The sequence below is a fragment of the Dromiciops gliroides genome, chromosome 6, assembly GCF_019393635.1.
Source record: "Dromiciops gliroides isolate mDroGli1 chromosome 6, mDroGli1.pri, whole genome shotgun sequence".
Lineage (NCBI taxonomy): Eukaryota > Metazoa > Chordata > Mammalia > Microbiotheria > Microbiotheriidae > Dromiciops > Dromiciops gliroides.
In genome coordinates this window covers 223,222,781-223,248,498 of record NC_057866.1, presented here as the reverse complement: position 1 = coordinate 223,248,498, position 25,718 = coordinate 223,222,781, and the positions used below count along the sequence as shown (strand labels likewise).

Genomic DNA, 25,718 nt, shown 5'->3' with positions numbered 1-25,718 from the left:
AAAAGACTTAGGTACTCCAATCAAGACAATTCCAAGGGATCCATGATGAAAATGCTATTCACTTCCAGAGAGAAAGCTAATAAACTAGTAAAATTAGTGCAGATCGAAACATTTTTAAACCTTTAATTTTTTTCTTTTTTGCCTGTGTTTCCTTTTGCAACATGGTTAGTATACAATATATTTTGCATGACTTCCCATGTATAAAATTGATATAAAATTACTTGCCTTCTCAAGGAGAGAGGAGGGATGCTAAGGAGGGAAAGAACTTGGAACTCAAAACTGTAGAAAATGAATGTTTAAAAAATTACATGTAATTGGGAAATATTTAACGAAATAAAATTTTAAAATATTGAAAAAATAAAGAGATGCATTCAGTAAAAAAAAAAAAGACTGAGCTCCCAGATGGCAATGACTTTTACGGCTTTCTTTATATTCACAGGACTGAGCTCATTGAGTGGCACATAGCAAGCGCTTAATAAATGCTTGTTTTCTGGCTGGCCATAAGAAATACAACTCCCAGAATTCCTTTTACCGAAACAGCTTAATTTGAGGAGGTATAATCCTGCAAGTCTGGCTGCTGTTGAAAGTCCCTAAAGTTACACAATCCTTAGCTGAGCCAATGTCTGTTCTCTGGGTTGGGTTTTTTTTTCCCCCTCTTCTCTCTACTTCCTGGAACTGGAACTGTTTTTAAGAAACTGAATATTTGTAGCCGGGTCATAGCAATGTACACCAAATCCCTGATTTATTGCTTAATATTCTTCTCAGAGACGAAGGTAAGTATTCGCTTCTACATCTCTTTTCTGTAAATCTGTGTGCATCAGATTAGTCCTAAAGTACTGACCAGACGGTTGGCATTTGACTTCCTCCCTATCCCCCACCCCTCGCCCAACCCTCTGAGAGTGAGCTCTCTGGCCCTAGAGAGTATGTAAGTTAACGGAGGATCTGGCCGGCCAATCTCAGCGCGGCTCCTCTTCCCGCATCCCCAGGCTGGACAGGGACTGCTGAAGCTTCCGGCCATGGCAGCTCCCGATCTAGATCCCAGCTGTTATTTGAGTTTGTGGTGTCCCCTCGCTGCAACCACAGAAGCCTGAAATTTGTTTTTAACATAGCTTTCAAAATAAACTTAATACCCATTGATAGCAGCGTGGGTGCAGAGAACAAGATTTTATTACAAACTTACAAAGCTGCGGGGGCCCGGGGAAATCACATCATCTCTCTGCACCTCAGTTTCTTCATCGGTAAAATGAGCGGGTTGGACTAGATCAGGGCTTCTTAAACTTTTTCCATTCGCGACCCCTTTTCGCTCGAGAAACGTTTACACGACCCCTGGCATATAGGTACATAAAATGGGTATACATAACCTTTTACTGTTGCCAGATTTTTCACGACCCCCACATTCAGTTACACTACCCCATGTGGTGTCGCGACCCACAGTTTAAGAAGGTAGGGACTTTGGAGGGGCCTTCCAGCTATAAAAATCTATGAATAACGTATAAGCATTTAACGGGTGAGAATGAATGATTCCGGCTAGGTGGCTCAGTGGATAAAGCACGGGCCCTGGATTCAGGAGGACCTGAGTTCAAATCCGGCCTCAGACACTTGACACTTACTAGCTGTGTGACCCTGGGCAAGTCACTTAACCCCGATTGCCCGGCCAAAAAAAAAGATGACACAAATGTTTTCTTGGAGTCCCTTTCCAAGTTTATCTGAAGTTCTGTTACATTTGGCTTTGTTATAAATGTGTTTTTTGGACCAGTCCTGGTATGGCATTGTGGGAAATTCCAGATGAGGAACCCCCCCCTCTACTAATGTTGTAATTTTAGATAATTGCCTGGGAGTACTGAGAGGGAAGGGCATTTGCTTCGGGTCATACAGCCAGTGTGAGAGGTGGGATTTGAATCCAAGTCTTCCTCAGTCTAAGGCCAGTTCTCTCTATTTACTATGTCATACTATGTATATATAATTTATATGTACACACACATATATACATTTATATGTATATATACACACATTTATATGTACACACACATATATACACATATGGACATTTCTATTTATAATAACAGTTTAGTGCTTGGTAGATGCAAAGCACTATGTTAAGGGCTTTACAATTATTAATTCATTTCATCCTCACAAAACCTCCGGGAGGTAGAGGTTATTTTTATCCCCGTTTTATAGATGAGGAAGCTAAGTGGCTGCCCACGGTCACACGGCTACTAAGTATCAGAGGTAGCCACCTAGCTGCCCTTTGTAGGTACATAAGTATGTATGTGTACACATATGACAGTGTGACATAGTAGAATAAATGGTAATTTCCTGTGTATATATGCACGTGTTTGTATAAACACGGACTGTGATTGCACTGTGCATATTTGTATCCTAAATGAGCTACATGTATATATGTATACATATATGTGTGTATATTTTTGAGGGATCCCATATACATATGACATGGTGCCTGACGTAGGACTTAAATATTTGTTGATTAACATAGATGTAGATTTGCGGTTGATATTTAGACAGCTGTGGTTCTGCTGATCTCACTTTGCTTCATTGTGTGTAGGTCTTTCTAAATTTCCTTGTATTCTTCTCTGTTATTTGAGGATTTGTTGGCATACTGTTATACCACCATACCATAATTTATCATTGGAAATACAAGTTGCTTTCAGTTTTTTGTTTTGTTTTTGTATTTGCTACTACAAATAAAACAACAATGATTTTTTGTGTGTGTGCAGGAAAGACCTTTTATCCTTCTTGCGGTGGGGATGGGGGAAGGTGGCTAAAAAAATAAACTTCTAACAGTGAGATCTCTGAATCAAAAGGCATGATCTGTTCTGCATCTCTTCATATAGGTTGCCTGTTTTCTTGGAAGTGTCTGGATCTGTACTTTCTTAGAATCTCCAACAATGTGGCAATGTGGGAGTACAAAAAGGTTAAGTGACATGTCCAGGATCACACAGCCAGTACATGTCACAGGCAAAACCTGATCCCAGGGCTTCCTGACTTCTAGGATGACTCTCTAGTCACTATTCTCCACTTTGTTTCATAGATCTATCTCTATCTCAAGAGAGAAATGGTAAAGATAGCAAAAAATAATAAAAGTCTATGTTGAGATCTTTGAGGAAAATGCATACGAATAGTTGTATATTTGCTGTTGTTCAGCTGAGTGAGGCTCGTCTTCTGACAGCATATCTCTTAGCATTCTGCCCATGGAGTTTTCTTGGCAAAGATACTAGAATTATTTGCTATTTCCTTGTCCAGTGCATCACCTTTCGTCAGAGCTCTGCACTATGACCTGTCTGTCTTGGGCAACCCTGCAGGCACAGCTTATAGTTTCATTGAGCTACACAAGCCCCTCGATGGTGACAAGGTAGGGGACATTTGCGTATTCATGTACACACATGTACATGCATAAGAACAGCACATGTATATGTATATATGTATGTTCCTCAAGACCATCAACATGGGCTTTTATTATTATTTTTTGCTACGTCTAGCATTCTGCATATATCAGGTTTTCTTAATTTGTAGTAGATTTACATATGCGTGTATACATTCACACTGTGTATCTTATAAATGTGTATATGATATATATGTGTGTATATAAGATGTATATATGTGTGTGTGCCACATTCCTTCTGACATGTACACATGTATATGCACAATATATCATATACACATGCATATATATGTTTATATATAATATATAAATACATATAAATATTTCATATTCACACACTTCAGAAGGTTTCTGGCAGGAAGACATAGGTTGGGGGTGGCCTTCCTGTTTTATATTTAGACTGTGTGATTCTGGGAAGTCACTTAACTTTTTAATACTCTAGGCAACTCACTAAGACTATAGGAAGCAGAGAAGGGCTGACCTGCATTTGTAAAGGGAGTTTCCTTATTCAGAAGTTTCTTATAATACAAAATCACAAGTCTAGTCTCTTTCTAGACTTAAAGCTAATATATATATATATATATATATACACACACACACACACACATGTCTATATTATTATATGTTATCCTATGTAATATATTATATAATTGCATATGTATGTGTATATACACAGATCCACATACAGAGGCAGCTAGGTGGTACAGTGGATAAAGCACCAGGCCTGGAGTTTGGAAAACTCATCTTAGGTTTTTTTTTGTTTTTTTTGTTTTTTTTCTGTAGGGCAATGATGGTTAGGTGACTTGCCCAAGGTCACACAGCTAGTAAGTGTCAAGTGTCTCTCATCTTAGTTTAAATCCTTCCTTGGACACTAACTAGCTGTATGACCCTGGGCAAGTCACTTAAACCTGTTTGCCTCAGTTTCCTCATCTGTAAAATGTGCTGGAAAAGGAAATGACAAACCACTTCAGTATCTTTGCCAAGAAAACACCAGGTGAGGTTACAAAGTTGGCCACGACTGAACGACAACATACATATATCTTTTTATCTAGAGTATACGAGAAATTATCATAAAAACTATCATTCACTTTTATGATAGTATCAATGACCTTACCGGGAATTAGGCCCTTAGAATTTCCTCAACGGATACTGGAATAACTGGAGTCAGATTCTAGGTGTGGAAAAGGACACATAGGGAAATGGATAAAGAAAAACCTTTATGTGCAAGTCCTGTCAGTCTCTGATAGAAAGAAATTGCTGTTAACCGATATTGTCCTGGCTTTTGTCATTTTAGTGTGGTTTTGTGTGTGATATTGTATTAGCTTTTGTAATATGAGAAGTTTTTGTGTCTATTTGGCATTAGAGCTACAGATTTATTTCAAATATCCCATCTTGGAAAGGTAGCAGAACAAAATTGCAGAATTTCAGCGCTAGAAGGAACCTCAATGACTTTGTGGTCTAACTCGTAACTGGAAGAGAATTCCTTCACCAATATACCTGACAAATGACCATCCTGCTTTTGCTTAAAGACCAACTGAAGCTGTCCATTCCCCTTTTGGATGTCTGGTTGTTTTTGTTATGTTTTGTTTTGTTTTGTTTGTTTGTTCATTTTTGTGGGCAATGGGGGTTCAGTGACTTGCCCAGGGTCACACAGCTAGTAAGTGTCGAGTGTCTGAGGCCGATTTGAGCTCAGGTACTCCTGAATCCAGGGCCAGTGCTTTATCTACTGCGCCACCTAGCTGCCCCCTGCTTTTGGATAATAAGTTATCATTCTTCAGTTTTTCCTCAAGCTGAGGTTCTTTATAACTTCTACCTATCAATTTTGTCCTATTGGGCCAAGCAGAACAAACCTCATTGTTTTTTCTACATGACAGACCTTCAAATACTTGAAGGCACCTGTCCTGTGTCCCTCACTAAATCTTCTTCAGGCTACACAGCCCATTTCTTCATGCTATGACCTCAAGGTCCTTCACCATCCTGGTTGCCTAATTTTGGGTGCCACTTGGTATATCAGTATCCTTCCACAAATGTGGCATACAGAACAAAAAAGTGTTTCAAATATGCTTTAACCAGAACAGAATATAGTAAGACTGTTGCCTCTTTAACTCACTTCCTCTCTTAAACCAGCCTAAGACTGTGTTAATTTTCTTGGCTACCACATCATACAATTATCCCTTACAGTCCACTAAAATATCAGATCCTTTTTCAGGCAAATTGTCTAGTCATGTCTACCCCCGTTCTGTGATGCCGATTTGTGGAGAGCAAAGGTAAATCTCTACCTTTATTCCTATTTTATTTCAGCTTACCGGATTCAGTTGGATGGTCTAGCCTATCAATGGACTTTTTAGATACTGATTCTGTTATGTAGAATATGAGCTTTTTTCTCATCCTTGTGTCATCTACAAATTTGATAAGTATTTGGGTTAGCCCAATCTCGGAACCAGTTTGAATTAGTGCAATTTACCTAGGTTTGTAAGAGTTTTCCTTGAAATGAAATGATCCTGTTCTACCCATTTCGATTCCCATGTTTGTTGTCAAATGTCTCTCCAGATGAGTGATAATGTGGTAAATCCGTGTAAATCAGACTGGAGGGTGGGGAGAAAGCCCATGCACAAAACTTACGTATTCAAATAGATTGATTGAAGGATGTTCTATACAATACACCCCACGGAGGCCTCAAAAGGGATGGGGCTTGTGTGGGGAGAATCCTGCAAACCTGCGTCTAATATGATTGGGGTGGGGGTGAAGGTGGAACGCACACAGATGACTCCCTGTTCGGCATCCCCCCTTGGTAGAAATGTAACACTCTGATCAAATAATTGTCTAAAGGGCAGCATAAAAGCTCCCCAGGTCTGAATGGTTTTCCCTTCTGATTCCTTAGGAAGTTTATATTAAGTAAAAAAGTACAAGTATAATCACAATTGCTCCAAGCCCCCAGTTAGAAAAATCCCTAATATTTAGGCAGAGGTTTGGCTCTCTGCCTTAATTCACAGCACTTTACTCCTGCCATACATGCCATACACTCATCTGACGTTTTCTTTTTTTTTCTTTTTCTTTTTTTTTTTTTTAGTGAGGCAATTGGGGTTAAGTGACTTGCCAAGGGTCACACAGCTAGTAAGTGTTAGGTGTCTGAGGCCGGATTTGTACTCAGGTACTCCTGACTCCAGGGTCAGTGCTCTATCCACTGAGCCTATCTGACGTATTCTTGATGAGATCATGCTGTTTGTTGTGGTCACCACTTATTTTCACTAACCATCTCTTTAATAATATGTGCTAGAATTTTGCCGAGGGCAGCTAGGTAGCACAGGGATAGAAAACTGGGCCTGGCATCAGAAAAATTCCACTTCCTCAGTTCAAATCTGGCCTCAGACACATACTAGCTGTGTGATCCTGGGCAAGTCACTTAACCCTGTAGGTCTGAGTTTCATCTGTAAAATGAGCTGGAGAAGAAAATGGCAAACCACTCCAGGATTTCTGCCAAGAAAACCCCAAACGGGGTCACAAAGAATCAGACACAACTGAAAAACAACAAGACAAAAGAATTTTGCCTGGAATTGAAGCCAAACTCACAGGGTTACACATGTACTTTTCAGGTTCCATTCTCTTTCCTCCCTTGAAATCTGAGGCAACAGTTCTTCTCTTCTAATTCAGTAGTAACTTGCATTCTCTGTCTTCTTTCAAAGGCTCCTTGGTAGAGGCTCAGGAGTCATCTCTGCCAGTTCTTTTAGAACCAGAGTTTATGTAGGCCTGGTGACTTGAATTAATAAAAAGATAGATGGTGTTCTTTTATTATCTCTTTGCACAGAAGTATTAACTTCTCTTGTACATAAGTATTAGCTATCTTTGTTCCAGACTCTCTAATCCAAAAGTCATTTTCCTTGGCAGAAAAAATAGAAGAAAATTAGAATTAAGTAGATTCATTTTTTCTCTGTTGGTATCCATGACTGGCAAAAGGATTCATAGATTTAGATTTAAATTTAAAGCTGGAAAAAAGATTAGAGGACATTGATTCCAACCCTCTCATTCCACAGATGTAGAAACTAAGTATGACAAATCAAAGATAAAGGGGTTAGATGAACCACTGTGACACCCCTTGCCCCTGCCCCAAACTTTTAGTTTTGAGAGCACTGCTTGGAGACCAAGGAAAAATAGTCCTACCCAAGCACCTAATTGTGACCAGCCACACCCTTATTTACCTTAATGGAAACTCTTATAAATTTTCCTGCCAAAATGAAAACTGAGTATAAGACTCAGAGAAAGGGGACAAGTCTATACTTGAGAGAGACAAAGACAGAGAGGGAAACAGAGGGGCAGAAAGAAACAGAGACAGTCAGAGAGAAAGAGAGAAAGCAAAGATCGACAACTTGTCCCACAATGCTCAGCCTCTCTTTCTAACTATTGGATTGTGAATATGCCTCTTCCCACATTAAAGCTTGCTTGCTTATACACTTCCTGCACTGGTTACCCTTTTCCTCATAACCATAAGCCACAGCCCAAGTCAGGTCAGCACACCAAGTCACAAGGAACAGACATAAGGATATACAATTTCAACTGAGAAAATATTGCTATTGAATAGTGTTGAAAACTGGAAAAAAGCCAAGAAAGGACTTGGAATAGACATGACAAAATCTGATTAAATTTAATATATAGATACACATATTTACTCATACATGCATGTATGTATATACACATAGTCATACACATATATGTGTATGGTATACACAGGTTTTTGGTATCTTGCCAGATACCAAATTTTTAAAAAGCAATTTTTTTCTTGATCTTCAGAGTGTAAGGTATGTATAGAAAAAAATTACTTACCCCCCCTCACCAAATGTTAACACAGAAGGCATAAAAATTAAAATCCTTTAGGTCATAAAGCAGAAAAAAATTAAGTAGTTAAGTATATTTTCTAGGAAAAAAGTCAGAATTTTACTTTTAATTTTTCAGTAACTAACAGACCTACGGAGATCTCTAAAACCACAATTTGGCACCCACAAGTGAACTTCCCTTGTATCTTTAATAAAAAGAGTAAAAAATAGCCTGCCTTGAAACTTCCATGGTGGTAGAAATTTGACTATAGTCAAGAGAAATTACTAAGGACAAGCCAAGAAGTTGCTAGAATTAATGGAAACACACACACATATACGGATATCTTTAACATCTCTTTCAGGCAGTCCAATAATTCTTAAATTATCTCTCCTGGATCTATTAGCCTAGTCTAACTGGCCTGCCAGGCCTGACCACTAGCCTGCTGTAGGGGGTGGAGCGAGTTGGAGGTCTCACAGCTGGCCTGCTATGTTGCTGACCTGTTGAACTGGGAAGTAGATCCTCAGTTGCTGATCCTTGCTAAGGCTAGGGGCCAGCCAATGCCTTGTTTAGATACTACCTGTGCTGGACTGTGCTTTCCTTTTACCCAAGTGAAGCAGACCTTTCCTGCAGCCCTTCCAAGTGATCTTGGACTGGAAAATTGTTTACCTCATCCTTTTGTGAGTTCTGTCATTCCAGAATTCATTTCGAGATGTGATTTTAAATTGTTTTGAGGGAATTTGGGGAGAGTTCAGGCAACTTCCTGCCTTTTCTCCGCAATCTTGGCTCTGATTTCTCTGATTCTTTTCATATATTTGGGATATCAATTTCACAATCAGGCTATCCTTTTTTTATTCTTATATAGGAATACCTCACCAGTTTTTTCCAGTTATATGGGTTGTCTCATATCACTTCTTACATACAAATCATCAACTAGTAATATAGTGAAGATGACTTATAACCACTGGACAAGAGGGAGTGTGGTGCAGTGGGAAAAGGGCTGAAATTGGAGTCACAGGACCTGAATTTGAATGCCAGATCCTGGCTCTGCCACTTACTCCTATCTGTTTGAACTTGGGGAAATCACTTAACCTCTTGGGGTTTCTCTTCCTCATCCATCAAAAGAGGAGTTCAGACTAATTGAGCTCTATTGTCCTTCCAGACTTGTGATCCTTTATATCTTTCTGTTGTCCTGTGAATTAATTTTAGTTTTGATTCTTCTGGGTTTACATGATTAATGGAAATCATTGGGAAAGCCTTGGTGCTAAGGATATGGACTTTTGTGCTAACAATTGGTTGAGGATTATCAAAACACTCATGCAGTTTCTTTTTTTTGTTTCTTAAAAAAAAAAAAAGATTTTAAATATATGTTTTTATTCCAAATTTAACAGATGTCCCCCTAAATAAACATTTCTATTTTCAAAGTAAAACATGAAAAGATGGTTCTATGTGAAATTGTAATCTTTTCCCTATACTACTTGCTTTAAAAAAAGTGTATAGAAATTCCACCTTACTTTCGAAGCTGTCTTGCTTGTCTGTGCTTCCTTCTGAAATTCCTTCTGATCTCCTTTCTACATTTTTAAACTATCTCAATGACCCTCATCTTTTTGGGGGGCAATAAGGGTATTTCTACACCCTGATTACTTTTCTGCAATTAAAAACAGAAAACAAAACAAAGCAAAAGCCTTGCAACAAATATGCATAGTCAAGTAAAACGAATCTATACCATCACTACATCCAAAATTACGTCTTTCTCCACCCCTTGAATCCATCAGCTCTGTAAATATGACTGTCATTGTATTGATCACAGTTCTCAGGTTTTATAACATTGTTTTCATTACGAAATTTTTATGCTAGTTTGAATTGTTCTCTTGGTTCTACTTACTTCACTTGGTATCAGTTCAAACTTCCTAGGATTCTCTGAACTGTCTCTTTTATCACTTCTTGTGGAGCAATAATATTTCATTATATTAAAATGCCACATTTTTTTCAGTCATTCTCCAACTAGTGGGTGACCCTTTGATTTTCAGAAATTTTCTTTTGTTTTGTTTGTTCTTTTCTTTCCTCTCCCTTTTCTTTTCTTCTTCCCCTCCCCTCTTTAATTCTTCCGTCAAGAGTAGGAAATTTGTTTAACTATTCCCTCATAACTCTCCTGTTAAGTTTCAAGTAGCTATGTGACCCTGGCCAAGTCACTTAATCCCAATTGCCTTAAACATCAGGAGCCATCTCCAGTCATCCTGATATACACGCACACATACACATACACATTTACACACACATATACATATACATATATGTGTGTATATGTGCATGTGTGTATGTGTATATATACCTATGTGTATGCATGTGTGTATATGTATACACACACATATGTGATCTTGCCAACCAGACCCAGATGGCTCTGGAAGAGAGAGTGAGACTGGTGTCCTTGCAGTCCTAACTCACTTAAATCCAATTCACTGCAAGTCATGACATGACCCTGATGTTGTGGTCCTCTTTGAGAACAAAGGACAAAAACCAACAATTTAGAAATATGTAGGTATTTCAACTAAAATGGAAACTACTTTTTTAGACCAGTCAAGTGACTAATAAGTAGGCCTTTATTTTATTTCTTTTGGAGAGTGGGTATTTTTAAAATTGGGGAAAATGTCAGAAATAGTATTTTATAAATTAATTCTCCAAAGCACTGACCTTTTCATGAGTATTGACATTTGTCTTTCTAGATCACAGTTCAGATTTGAGGACCTTACACTGATGTTTTAGGATACTCAGTTTAATATATATCTAGATCTAGATCTAGATCTCTCCACCAAATATGCAAGCTTCAGAAGAACATTTTATTATAAAATAAATTTGCTTCTTTATTATCATGGAGAAAAACAACCGCTTATAAGGGAAAATGCTTCCCACATCCAGAGAAAGAACTATGGAGTCTGAATGTGGATGGAGGCATACTGTTTTCACTTTTTTGTTTTGTTTTTTCTTTCACATGGTTTTAGCCTTTTGTTATGATTTTTCTTTCACAACATGACTAATGTGGAAATATGTTTAATGTGATTGTACTATATAACCTATATCAGATTGCTCTCTGTCTTGGGGAGGGGAGAGGGAAGGGAGGAAGGAAAAAAAATTGGAACTCAAAATCTTACAAAAATTAATGTTGAAACTATCTTTACCTGAAAAAAATACTATTAAGTGAAAAAAAGAAAAATGGCAAGTTATTGTGGTGCCAACAACCTTCAAAGTATTTGGCAGAAAAAATCTAGCTTATTTTTCAGTAATATAGAAAAAGTGCCCTATCCTTTGTCCACCTACAACCTTTTGCAATCTTCCTTTCAGTGTATTATTTTTATAAAGTTCATTGGTCTTGTAATGGCTTGAAAAATTTTATAAACTTGCTTATTCATTTCTCAATAAAAGTGGATTATGAAAAATACAGTATGTCCATTATAGCCTGAAGAGCCACATTTTAAAGTAGTGTTTGAAGACATGCTTTTCATCTTGATGTCAGTCACACCTCTGACACTTTGGATTAAATTTCTTAGCTTCCTATGCCTCAATTTCCTCATTTGTAAAATGTCAGGGGTGGGGGAGGGGAGTAGACTAAATAGTTGGTTGATCTATCTTCATCTCTAGATCTATGACTCATGATTGAGCTCTATCCGGGCAGCATGTCTACAGTTTTTCTAGATGTTATATATTTTTTATTTAAAAACCCATCACTTAGGGTGAAACTTTCTCTTGATGAAGTATTGTTATCAATAGCTTTGCAAAAGCAATAGGTCTTCTCTAACTTCAATTTTAACAGCATGTCATACATATGTAATCAACGGAACACATGACTACAGTCATTCTAGAGTTTATATTCTGCTTGTTGAAGTGAATAAGGCTGAGAATGTAATAGATATTATCATACTTTTGATTTCCACACAAAGAATTATCTGGGTTTTCACATCATGTTTAAGGTCAGCAAGCAGCTTGACACTCTAGCTGATCTATATTATGAACTTATGTAGACCGACAATGGCAGATCATGCTGATTTCCATATTCTATTATCTTCTAAATGAAATATAATCTTGTCGTCATATACCATGGTAAATAATCGCTGTCATATTTGCCGTCAAGTTGGAACCCATTCTCTAGGTTGGTTTTCCTTGTGTCAAATTGGATAGGAACCTTGTTTTTATTGACAAAAATTGGATGTATTTATGGGGGAATTACACCTGAAAAAGAAGTAGCTACTCTGGCTATAGCCTTGCTTCCTACCCACAGAGCATCTCCAGACTTCCAAAGGCAGAATGTGCCCCCGTTTGAGAAACTCTGCCTTCCATTGAGTATAATACCTGTACCATTATTACTTGGACTTAGTTTCAAAATTGTGGACTTCATGTCAAGAAATATCCATTTTAAATATTCTTTTTCTCTCAAATCGTAAGCCTCTCTATGACAAAAACATTTATAGTTGGATTTATCCAAAATGTGAGTGTAATTGGTTGAAACAGTTGGTATTAAGCCTTATTTTAGATGTTTTGCTAAGGTTAGTGGTTTTCTGAATAAAGAGGATGCTTTTTCTCCCCTTCTTAGTCATCGTAAACTAAAGAGTGCTTAGGGAAGTTATAAGCCATTGTGGTTTACTTTGTTTACTAAGCTTATAGTGTCTGGTTCTTGAAATTTTAAGTTAAGCTTCTTCTCTGCTGTCTATATTCTTTTATGTCGGAAAAATGGAAAGAAATTGACATAATCCAAATCCCATTTAGGCAGGGATTGCTGTCCAGAGCAGACCTCTTACGAATAAGGTACTAATGTCTGGTCTTTCTTGGAATTTAGTTGGTATTAGAACTAAAGTTCTTGTGTTGAATGTCCTTATTCAGTAAATATCTATCTATCTATCTATCTATCTATCTATCTATCTATCTATCTATCTATCTTCTATAATCTATCACTATTCATCTATCTCTATATCTTTTATGTATATAAATTTTCTAACCTTTATGTATTGTAACGATTGGAATGACACCACCTGCTGGAGAGCTACTGTAGGAAAGCTCCACCATGAGGAGAAGGCACCTGAGGGCAAACCATGTGGCTTTTCTTTGGTGTCAGGAAGTGACATTTGCTTGTGGGAAGAAGGGGCAAGGCTGGCTCTCTCATGTGCTTTTGTGAGGACTCTGGTGGAGAGTGGAGCTAAAAATGCACTCTCCCTTTAATAGATAGGTGAAACTAGGCCTTTCTCTCTCTCTTCGCCAAATTCTTATTCTCCTTAATAAATGCTTAAAAGTCTAAACTCTTGCTAAAGCTTATAATTTATTGGTGACCACTCATTAGATGTTTTGGAGAGACTAGCTAGAATTTTAGTCCCTTACAATATACACATATGTACACATGTATGTATACATGTACGTGTGTGCATGTGTACATGTATGCATATATACATGTATATGTGTGTACTTTAGAAAATTTATATGTATAAAAGATATATATGCAGATGAATAGTGATAGATTATAGAAGATACATAGATGATAGACAGATAGATAGATAGCTAGATAGATAGATAGATAGATAGATATGCACTCAACAATAAGGACATTCAACACAAGAACTTTAGTTCTAATACCAACTAAATCCCGAGAAAGACCAAACATTAGTATGCGCATACACACTAAGCATCCAGTGGTTAAGGAAATGTTTTACCCAACTCACATAAATGTCTGTAATGTTTATTTCACTTGACTCATCATGGTATTTCAATAATACAGTTGATGATTTATACTTTATAATTATCCCTTTTTTGAAAAGGTGACTCACAGGAAGGGTGACTTGCCCAAATTCCTAAAGAGAAGGAATGTTAGATCTGGGTTACCTCTCTGTGCTACCAAGACAACATCACCTATTGTTGGATAAAAATGGGAGATGATTTCCTTCGTTACAGTTCTTTGAAATCCAAGTAATTTGCTTATTTGGAAGTAGAAAAGAGTTTTAGATGACTTTTAAGTATAGTATAAGGTCAATTAAACCAGATTTTCAATGAATTGATTGTTCTGGTAAATTTAGTTCACTGGTTAATCAACAATTCATCAGACTTTATGTGACCTGTGCAAGGAGCTAGCTCTCTCTCTCTCTCTCTCTCTCTCTCTCTCTCTCTCTCTCTCTCTCTCTCTCTCTCTCACTCTCTCTCTCTCTCTCCCCCTCTCTCTCCCCTGGCTCTCTCTTTCTGTGTGTGTGTGTCTCTCTCTCTGTCTGTTTCTTTCTCTCTCTGCGTGTCTCTCTATTTTCTCTCTTTCTGTCTCTGTCGTCTTTCTCGCTCTCCTTCTTCCTTTCCCTCTCCCTCTTCCTCTCCCTCTCCCCATACCCTACCTGTACTCCAGGTCTATTGACTATGGTGCCTATGAGAATGCAGGTGAAGCAGGGATTAGTTATGTTGAGGGAAAGCAGATTGCCTTTGAACTAGGCTTTGCAGGATGCATAGGAATCAAACAGGAAGCACAGGAAAGGCAGGTGGGAGAGGAAGACATTCTAGAAAGAGGAAACAGGGTGGGCCATGCAACCTGACTTGAAGTACCTTTTTAGGAGACAGCAGGTATTCCAGTTTGACTGGAGTGAAGCAGAGTGAAGCGGAGTGAAATGGAAAATAAAACTGAACAGGTAAATTGAGGCCAGCTCATGGAAGACCTTGAACAACTGATATAGGAACTTTATATTGTACGCGTTGGGAAAATGTATACATTTTTGTAGAGGGGTGGAGGAAGTGTGAGTTGACATGATAAAGCCTATATTTTAGGAAGGTTAGTATGACTGTAGTATACAGGATGGATTGCATTTCCTTTCCACCTTCTCCCCTGGTCTGGCAGTCCGAGAAGTCCTCTGGGATGGCTAGATAGCAGGGAGCCTCACTACAATTGGAGGTACCCTCTTTTCTTCACCAGGGCTGCTTGAATGAGATGGGAACCCACAATTCTATTCCTTCCCATGAAATGGAGAACCACCAATGGCTTATCATCTACCTGCCACTGCTTCCTGTCATCCTCCAGTCCTCACTGTCCCCACTATTGCATCCTTGGTACATCTTGGCTTTGCCATATTCCCTGATGCTGTACTTTTTTTTTTTTTTTTACATATAAGGTATTTTATTTTTTCCGTTACATGTAAAGATAGTTCTCAACTTTTGTTTATACAAGCTTTACAATTTCAGATTTTTCTCCCTCCCTCCCCTCCCTCCCCCCTCCCCTAGACAGCAGGTAATCTGATATAGGTTATATCTATATATCTATATACATATACATATATATACACACACATATATATACACATAATAACATTAATCCTATTTCTGCATTAAACCTGTTACAAGAGAAAAAATCAGAGCAGTGATGCAAAACCTCAAAATAGAAAAAAAAAAAACCAGTACCCAAAACAAAAGAAATAATATGGTTCAATCAGCATCTATACTCCACGGTTCTTTTTTTTTTTTTTTCTTGGATTTGGAGATCGTCTTCTATCATGAGTTCCCTGGAACTCTTCTGTACCATTGCATTGGTGAGAAGAATATAGTCCATCACAGTAGGTCAGCACTCAATGTTGATGATACTGTGTACAATGTTCTTCTGGTTCTGCTCATCTCACTCATCATCAGCTCACGTAAGACCCTCCAGGTTTCTCTGAACTCCTCCTGCTCATCATTTCTTACAGCACAATAGTATTCCATTGTATTCATATACCACAACTTGTCCAGCCATTCCCCAATTGATGAGCACCCCCTCAACTTCAAATTCCTTGCTACCATGTAAAGAGCAGCTATAAATATTTTTGTACATGTGGGTCCCTTTTCCCCTTCCATGATTTCTTTGGGAAAAAGACCTAAAAGTGGAATTGCTGGGTCGAAGGGTATGCACAGCTTTATCGCCCTTTGGGCATAATTCCAAATTGCTCTCCAGAATGGTTGGATCAGTTCACAGCTCCACCAACAATGCATTAGTGTTCCAATTTTTCCACAGCTTCTCCAACATTTATTATCTTCCTTTTTTGTCATTTTAGCCAATCTGATAGGTGTCAGGTAGTACCTCAGAATTGTTTTAATTTGCATCTCTCTAATCATTAGAGATTTAGAGCATTTTTTCATATGGGAATAGATAGCTTTGGTTTCTTCATCAGAAAACTGCCTGTTCATATCCTTTGACCATTTCTCAATTGGGGAATGACTTGGATTCTTATAAATTTGATTTAATTCCCTATATATTTTAGAGATGAGGCCTTTATCAGAAGTACTGGCCTCAAAAATTGTTTCCCAGCTTTCTGCCTCCCTTCCAATTTTGGATGCATTGCTTCTGTTTGTACAAAATTTTTTTAATTTAATATAATCAAAATCATCCATTTTGCATTTTATAATATACTCTATCTCTCATTTGGTCAAAAACTGTTTTCCTTTCCAAAGATCTGACAGGTACACTATTCCTTTCTCTCCTAATTTACCTATGGTATCACCTCTTATGTCTAAATCATGTATCCATTTTGACCTTATTTTAGTATAAGGTGTAAGATGTTGGTCTAAGCCTAATTTCTACCATACTATCTTCCAGTTTTCCCAGCAGTTTTTGTCAAATACTGAGTTCCTATCCCAGAAGCTGGAGTCTTTGGGTTTATCAAACACTACATTACTAGTGTCATTTACTACTGCATTTCCTGAGGCTAGCCTATTCCATTGATCTACCACTCTATTTTTTAGCCAGTACCAGATAGTTTTGATGACTGCTGCTTTATAGTAAAGCTCCAGGTTTGGTACCGCTAACCCACCTTCCTGTGAATTTTTTTTCATTATTTCCCTGGATATTCTTGATTTTTTGTTTTTCCAGATGAATTTTGTTACTATTTTTTCTAGCTGTATAAAATAATTTTTAGGTAATCTGATTGGTATGGCACTGAATAAGTAAATTAATTTAGGCAGTATTGTCATTTTTACTATATTAGCTCTGCCTATCCATGAGCAATTGATATCTTTCCAATTATTTAGATCTGACTTGATTTGTGTGAAGAGTGTTTGGTAGTTGTGTTCATAGAGTTCCTGGGTTTGTCTTGGCAAGTAGACTCCCAAGTATTTTATATTATCTACCGTTACTTTAAATGGAATTTCTCTTTCTATCTCTTGCTGCTGGACTTTGTTGGTCATGTATAGAAATGCTGATGATTTATGTGGATTTATTTTATATCCTGCAACTTTGCTAAAGTTGTTAATTGTTTCAAGTAATTTTTGAGTTGATTCTCTAGGATTCTTTAAGTATACCATCATATCATCTGCAAAGAGTGATAGTTTTGTTTCCTCCTTGCCTATTCTAATTCCTTTAATTCCTTTCTCTTCCCTGATTGCTAAAGCTAACATTTCTAGGACAATATTAAATAATAGGGGTGATAATGGACATCCCTGTTTCACCCCTGATCTTATTGGGAAGGCCTCTAATTTATCTCCATTGCATATAATACTTGCTGATGGCTTTAGGTAGATACTGTTTATTATTCTAAGGAAAGCTCCACCTATTCCTAAACTCTCTAGTGTTTTTATTAGGAATGGGTGTTGTACTTTGTCAAAAGCTTTCTCTGCATCTATTGAGATAATCATATGATTTTGGTTAGTTGACTTATGGATATGGTTGATTATGTTAATAGTTTTCCTAATGTTGAACCAGCCCTGTATTCCTGGTATAAATCCCACCTGGTCATAGTGTATTATCCTGGTGATCACTTGCTGTAATCTCCTTGCTAATATCTTATTTAAGATTTTAGCATCAATATTCATTAGGGAAATTGGTCTATAATTTTCTTTCTCTGTTTTTGCTTTGCCTGGTTTTGGTATCACCACCATATTTGTGTCATAAAATGAATTTGGTAGAACTCCTTCTTCACCTATTTTTCCAAATAATTTGTATAATATTGGAATTAATTGTTCTTTAAATGTTTGGTAAAATTCAGCCGTAAACCCATCTGGCCCTGGGGATTTTTTCTTAGGGAGTTCATTAATGGCTTGTTCAATTTCTTTTTCTAATATGGGTTTATTTAAGGATTTTATTTCCTCTTCAGTTAACCTGGGCAGTTTGTATTTTTGTAAATAGTCATCCATTTCATTTAGATTGTCAAATTTATTGGCATACAGTTGGGCAAAATAATTCCTAATTATTGACTTAATTTCCACTTCATTGGTGGTAACATCACCCTTTTCATTTTTGATACTGGTAATTTGGTTTTCTTCTTTCTTTTTTTTAATCAAATTAACCAATATTTTATCTATTTTATTGTTTTTTTTTCATAAAGCCAGCTCTTAGTTTTATTGATTAATTCTATAGTTTTTTGCTTTCAATCTTATTAATTTCTCCTTTAATTTTCAGGATCTCTAATTTTGTGTCTAATTGGGGATTTCTAATTTGTTCTTTTTCTGGCTTTTTAAGTTGCATGCCCAATTCATTAATCTCCTCTTTCTCTTTTTTATTCATGTAAGCATTTAGAGCTATAAATTCTCCCCTAAGCACTGCTTTGGTTGCATCCCATAGATTTTGGTATGTTGTCTCATTATTGTCATTCTCTTGGATAAAGTTATTGATTGTTTCTATGATTTCTTGTTTGGCCCATTCGTTCTTTAGAATGAAATTATTTAGTTTCCAATTGGTTTTCATTCTACTTTTCCCTGGCTCTTTCTTACATGTAATTTTTATTGCATCATGATCTGAGAAGGATGCATTTACCATTTCTGCCTTTCTACATTTGACTATGATGTTTTTGTGCCCTAATACATTTTTGAAAATGTGCCATGTACTGCTGAGAAAAAGGTATATTCCTTTCTATCCCCATTCAATTTTCTCCAGACATCTATCATGTCTAACTTTTCTAGTAATCTATTCACCTCTTTCACTTCTTTCTTATTTATTTTTTGGCTAGATTTATCTAATTCTGAGAGGGGGAGATTCAGGTCCCCCACTAGTATAGTATTACTGTCTAATTCCTCTTGTAACTCATTTAACTTCTCCTCTAAGAACTTGGATGCCATACCACTTGGTGCATACATATTTAATATTGATATTACTTCATTATCTATAGTACCTTTAAGTAATATGTAATTTCCTTCCTTATCTCGTTTAATGAGATCTATTTTTGCCTGCACTTTGTCTGAGATAAGGATTGCTACCCCTGCCTTTTTTACTTTAGCTGAGGCATAATATGATGCTGTACTTTTAAGTGTCATCTCCTCCAACTGAAGTGTGAGCTCCTTGACAGCAGGAAGTGTGTTTTAGAATGCTGGCCACATACTAATACTTAAAATGCTTTTTTCATTTATTTCATTGATTCAAGATGGTAGAGACTGAAGGTTGGGAGATTAATTAGGATGTTGTTACAAGACCTTTGCAAGAATTATGCCCAGGGCTCTTGGCCTCTGGGTCCTAGTCTATCTCCATCAGTCTGAGGTGTTGTTGTCAGGATGGTAGCAATGCATTGATTATCCTGACACGTGATGTCTCTTTTCCTTCTCCCTTCCCCTTCCCTCCTCTCCTCTCTCTTCCTCTTCTTCCCTTCCCTCCTCTTCCCTCCCCTCCTCTTCCTTTCACTCCTTCTCTGTCTTTCTCCCTGCCCCCTCTGTCCCCCTCTTTCTCTCTCTGTTTCTCTATTTTTCAGTATCTCTCCCCCTTCTCTCTTTGTCTCTGTATCTCTCTTTTCTCTCTCTGTACATTGCTGTTTCAGCAAAGTGGGCTTGCCTGCTTGGAAAGTGACAGTTGGTGAGGATGGCTGGTAGGATTTACTTATCTGGCCAACGGCTTTGGGGGACATAGGTAGAAGCAGATTTTATGGTCTAATTGATGATACATCCACACTAAATGCAATTATCTTGCTCTTCACTGACTCTTCAGCCTCGTTCCTTGCTTGTGTATTGACAGCTGGATCCAGACCATTACTGCTCACCAGCTTCCTTTATTTTGTTAGGACATCACTTTTCCCACTTACCTTGTAGTTAAATTTTCTCAATTAGTTTCCTTCCCTTTGAAAAGTCAGCATGAAAAAAAGAAGAAAAAAAGAAAGAAAAAGCATGATCTAAAAGTCTCTGGTTCATACCATCTTCTATTTAAATCTAATTCCATTCTATCTTATTAAATGCCCCATGGTATCCCAAAGACTTCCAGTCATAGGCTGCCCAGCAGGTCCCACTTTCAAGCTGATCCTTGGCCTAGCCAATCATTTCTCTTCTCTCTTAGTAGGTTGTGTGGGAAAATGAGCTGAGTTTGATGTCTGGCTCAGCCCTGTCCCTTAACATTGGTTCTTTTCATTTCTTATTTTGGGTATCATTGCAGTGCTTCCTTTCTCACTCCAGCCAATCTCAAACATAAAACACATGCTGCAGACCATGAGTATTGAAAAGGCATTGCCACAGTTCATTATACAGCTTTCTTTCCTGAATCATGGTTTGGTTTGGGGGTTTGTTTGTTCATTTTGTTTTTCTTGGCATCTTTAATAGTTAAAAAAAAATCCAGCCCCACCCCCAGTCCTACAAACACTCACGAAAATATAATAAAGACACAATGGGGAGAGGAGACAAGGGGGATTTGAGCAGCAGCCCCTCCCTAGGGGCCAGAATGAGTCATGCAGGGTCAGTACACTCCCCTCCTGGTGGCCCCTTGTGGGTGATGAGCATCAGGGCTGCCCTGTCTGGTGGTCACAGGGAGCATTTTCAGCAATGCCTCCTGGCTGGTGGAGCACAGGCTAAGGAAGACAAGGAATGGCCCATTCTGATCCCAGAAGCCCACATAGGCAAAGAGGTCATCCTGTGTGGGCAGGACCTTGAAGTCTCCATGCGGCAAGGACTGACCTTCTCCTGACACTCAGTTTCTGGAAGAGAGAGAGCAGGGAGCCGGGGTTGTCCTCCTGGCCCTGGACAGTCATGCTGAGCCTCACTGTTTGGCTTCCTAGGGCACAGTCAGGAGGATGGGTGGATGTTGCAAAGAAGTCAATTTAGACTCGAGGTCAGGGGAAACTTCCCAACAATTAGAACCGTGCACAGTAGAACGGGATTTTCCGGATGATGAGCTCCTCCTCCTGGGAAATCTTCATGCAGAGCCAAGAGGACCACTTGCCAGGTAGGCTGTTCTGTGATAGGGAGAGCCCATTTGTGTGTAGGCTGAGTTAAATGGCTTCTCAGCTCCCTTCCACATTTCAGATTTGTGGATCTTGGATTCCTCATCATGCATGGATGTAACTAAGAGTTCTTGAAAACCGTGCCAACAGAAAACAAGCCCTGGTAAGTTATGCCCTGTGGTATGCTGGTAAACATTTAATAACCGGCTCTAGGGAGGGAGAGATGGGTAAATGTACTTACAACACACCTTTAAGTTTAATCTGTATCATTAGTGTTTTTCCCTCACTTTATTAAGTCTAGAAAAAAAAGCACAAATACAATAAACAAAGCCTTTTATAGCATTTGCTAATTTCCAAGGTATCTGCTAAAAATTTAAGAACAGGCCCTTGCAAGGCTGTGTAAGCTGGCTCTAGTGCATATGTGCTTGTGCCCAGAAAGGCTGGAAAGACAATGAAAAGGGGCCCTGCCATGGGCCTGCCCTTTGGTGATGAAGTCTTTTTCTGTGGGAACCAATGAATCAACAAGCAAAATGCTTTGTGCGAGGAGTGACTTGGCCACAGTGATGCAGAGAACCAGGAATGGAGGCTAGATCAGGACTGAACTTTTGGGATTCAGAATCACCACCTATCCCACATCATAGCTGTGGTAATATAGTGTTTGAGGGAGTACTGTATACATATATACATGCATGCACCCATACACACATACATACATACACATATATATACAATGCGCATTGTGTTTTGTGTGTGTTTTATGTGTGTATATATGCTTATGTACACATATTGTATGTACATGCATTTGTAAATTTGTATGTATTTGTGTATATGTGTTAATATGTGTTAATATGTGCATGTTTTGTATATATGTATTTGTCTGAGTAGCCAGTTCTGGCCTCAGATGCTTACTAGCTGTGTGACCCAGGGCAAGTCACTTAACCTTGTTTGCATCCATAAAGTGAGCTGGAGAAAGAAATGACAAAATACTCTAGTATCTTTGCCAAGAAAACCCCAATGGGGTAATGAAGAGTTGGACATGACTCATCAACTATGTATATATGTGTGCGTGTATGTCTATGTCACACCATTAATTAAGATGATGGTGTGAGAAAATAATCTAGGGCTTTTAGGGGAATACTTGACTATGCGATCAATGAGTTCTCCACAGTGTGACACAGGAGCTGGAAAAGCATTAATGTTAGCCTAGTGATTAACAAACCTTTGTGAGCAATGTGCAGTGAGGTATCATGAGATAATGCCTAGAGAACCAGCCTTGGAGCTAGAAAGACCTGGGTTCAGGTGCCACCTCTGATGTCTTTGTGATCCAGGGTAAATACTGGTCCAGAGGGACCAGTGATGTTCAACTGAAACAGAAACTGTGGGTGGTATGGAGGGGACACTACAAAGTGTATAAAGAACCCTGTGGGCAACATAATGACTTAGAAAACCACAAATTGTCTTTTTAATTTTTTAATTTGTTGAATATTTCCTGGTTGGATTTTAATCTGGTTGGGGCAGCACAAGGGAGTATTGTGGTCCATACCCCTCCCCAGGCAGCATGTTTGACATTTCTGCTGTGGGCATCTCCCCAAACCTGTAAGTTGGAGGGGAGGGAAGGGGAGAGGAAAGAGGGGAGTGTTGTGTGCATTGGTAGGAGTTTCCTTATCCAGGAACTCCCTGAACCTATGAAAGCACATCCTCCTGGGCACTAGGCACTTGAGATATAAAAACAAAGTGAAGCAATCCCTGCCCTCAAAGAGCTTTCATTCTATTAGTAAAAGCAACATGCATAGCTAAAAGTTTGTAGAAATAGATACAAAGTAATTTGGAGAGTGGCAAAGGGAAAGCACCAACTTGGGAAATCAGGAAAGGTTATGAGTCAGGGGGAGTGTTACCTAGTAACACCCATGTTACCTAGTAACATGAAGTGATGGGTGGCTTCTGATACCTGCAGAGGCAAGGAATATTAGGTGAGGGGGACAGCAAGAAGGCCTGTTTGCTGGCATCATAAAGTGTGTGGGAAGGATTGCAAAATAAGGCTAAAAAGGTGTGTTGGAGCCAGATTTTGAAGGACTTTTAAAAATAATAACAATAATAATAAAATCTATATAGCACTTGCTATATGCTAAGCACTTTACAATTAGTATCCCATTTGATTCTCAAACAACCCTAGGAGGTAAGTGTTATTATTATCTCCATTTTACAGATGAGGACTTGAGTGACTTGCCCAGGTTCACTCAGTTAGTGTTCTGTGCCTGACTTTGAACTCAGGTTCTGACTTCAGGCCCATGCTCTGCCTACTGCACCACTTAGCAGACCTAATGCTAAGCAGAGGAGTTTCTATTCATTCCCTTTATAAGCTTTTGGGGTCTTTAATAATAATAATAATAATAATAATAATAATAATAACAATAACAATAGCTAACATTTATATGTGCCAGCACTATGCTAAGTACTTTACAATTTGTTATCTCAGTTGACCCTCACAAAAATACAGTGAGCTGGGGCAGCTAGGTGGTGCAGTGGATAGAGCACTGGTCCTGGAGTCAGGAGGACCTGAGATCAAATCCAACCTCAGACACTTGACACTTACTAGCTGTGTGACCCTGGGCAAGTCATTTAACCCCAATTGCCTCACCAAAAAACAAAACAAAACAAAACAAAAAATACAGTGAGCTAAGTGGTATTATTAGCCTCATTTTACATATGGGGAAACTTGCTGAAGGTCATTCAACTATAGTAGGTATTTGAAGCTAGCTTTGAACTCATGTCCTCCTAACTTTAGGCCACACCACTGCATCCCCTACCTGTCATAATACTAAGTGGAGAAGTTTTATTCTTCTAATTCTCACTCACTCTTATGAACTGGATCTAACAGAACAAGGCTGGCTGGCTCCACCTCGCTCTTGGGAGTCCAGGGGTATGTGTGAGAGGTTGTCAGTGTCTTTCTGGTTTTTTTGGTACAAGTCCCTTTTAAGGTATGTTCTCTCTAATATTAATTGGCAGTTACAGTTAGTGTCTCTCTTATATCATGGTTGACCCATTAGTGCCACACTAACACCCAACCAATTAACATTAACCCGCTCTTCCAAAGGGATATTTGCTGAGAAGACATAGGAAGAGCTGAAGTACAAAAAATCTACCTCTCCCTCCCAAACCAGAGGCACATTTTCCCCTTTTTGGAGAAGGCTCAAATGCTAGCACTCCATTCAGGTTTGATGTTGGGTTGAAAGGAAGCACTTGAAGGTCACTGAACAGTTAACAAAAGGTTTCATTTCCCCCCCCCACATGGCAAGGATATGAATCAAGGATATACTGACATTTCCTCTCTAGTCTCCAGATGAAAACTTGTCTGGTTGTCAGTGCAGGAGGGGGTGAAGGACAAAGTGATTCACGTGGTCTTCAGAAAACCAAGTCAAAGAGCCCCAACTGTCCATGGCTGGGACTTTTTACGCATTCATATGTACAAGAAGCTTCATGGGGAAGTCAGGCCCAATCAGGCCCTGGAGATAACTTTGTCTCCTTTTGGGTAAAGCTAATCCCTGTACAGAGAGGGAAGGGCGAGGGGCCTGAGTGTATTCCGCATTGTGAGTGGTGGAAGAAGCTGCATCAGTACAGATATACTCGACCACTTTGGTCTTTGGGGGAGAGTGGTCTCAAACGTAAAATGGCCGCTACAAAGAATCTACCCCACCAGTTTCAGGATAACCAGATGAATTGTTCCCTTCTGGCAGCAGGTCATGGTATCTCAGAGTCCATCCATTTCTGGGCTCAAATGCCAGCAAACTGATATGAACTCTGATTCCTGACCCTTAGTGGCATCCTCGACCTTTAGAAGTTCACAAGGCGGCATCCTAGTCCATTCCATCTCTAATATTTCTTCACCTCATAGCAACAAAAAACAGGCACAAGGAGACTAAGACCAGAGGCATCACATATTCCTGGTCATGCCCAGGCCTGGAAGAGGAGAATAGGCCTTGGGGCATGGCAAAACCTCTCTTCCAAACCACATGCTTACAGCAGGTACTGCCTCAGTCACCCTCAGGAAAGAGATCAAGTTAGCTGGTTAATGATGAGTTCCCGTTCAGCAGCCAATCAAAAGGTTCTTCTTTGCCACATAGTAAGTGAGCAAAAAAAAAAAAGTAAGGGGATACTAGTATGTTCTATAAAGTTCATGTGTGAGAATTGGCCCATCCCTTGTTACAGATTTAGACCTCAAGGACCTTGGAAACCACTAGAATTTATTAACCAGGGAAATGAGAGAAGTGACAGTTCCTCCATACTCTGTTCTGGTCATATCACATCTGGAAGAGGGTCTGCCAATTAGAAAGGACATCACTGAGCTAGAGCACGTTCAGATGCAGTCAGTAAGGCCGGTAAGGGGAGGTAAAATCACACCATACAAGAAT

At 38.7% G+C, this 25,718-nt stretch overlaps 1 protein-coding gene across 1 annotated transcript in view; it reads left to right on the top strand.

Moving 5' to 3' along the window:
* Positions 1 to 668: 668 nt before the first annotated feature.
* The window catches only part of ALPK1 (alpha kinase 1), a 159,042-nt gene continuing 133,992 nt past the window's right edge, over positions 669 to 25,718 (top strand). Inside the window, exon 1 of the mRNA XM_043971670.1 lies at positions 669 to 773. The gene's annotated coding sequence lies outside the window, so the exon portion shown is untranslated. The remainder of the gene's footprint in view (positions 774 to 25,718) is intronic.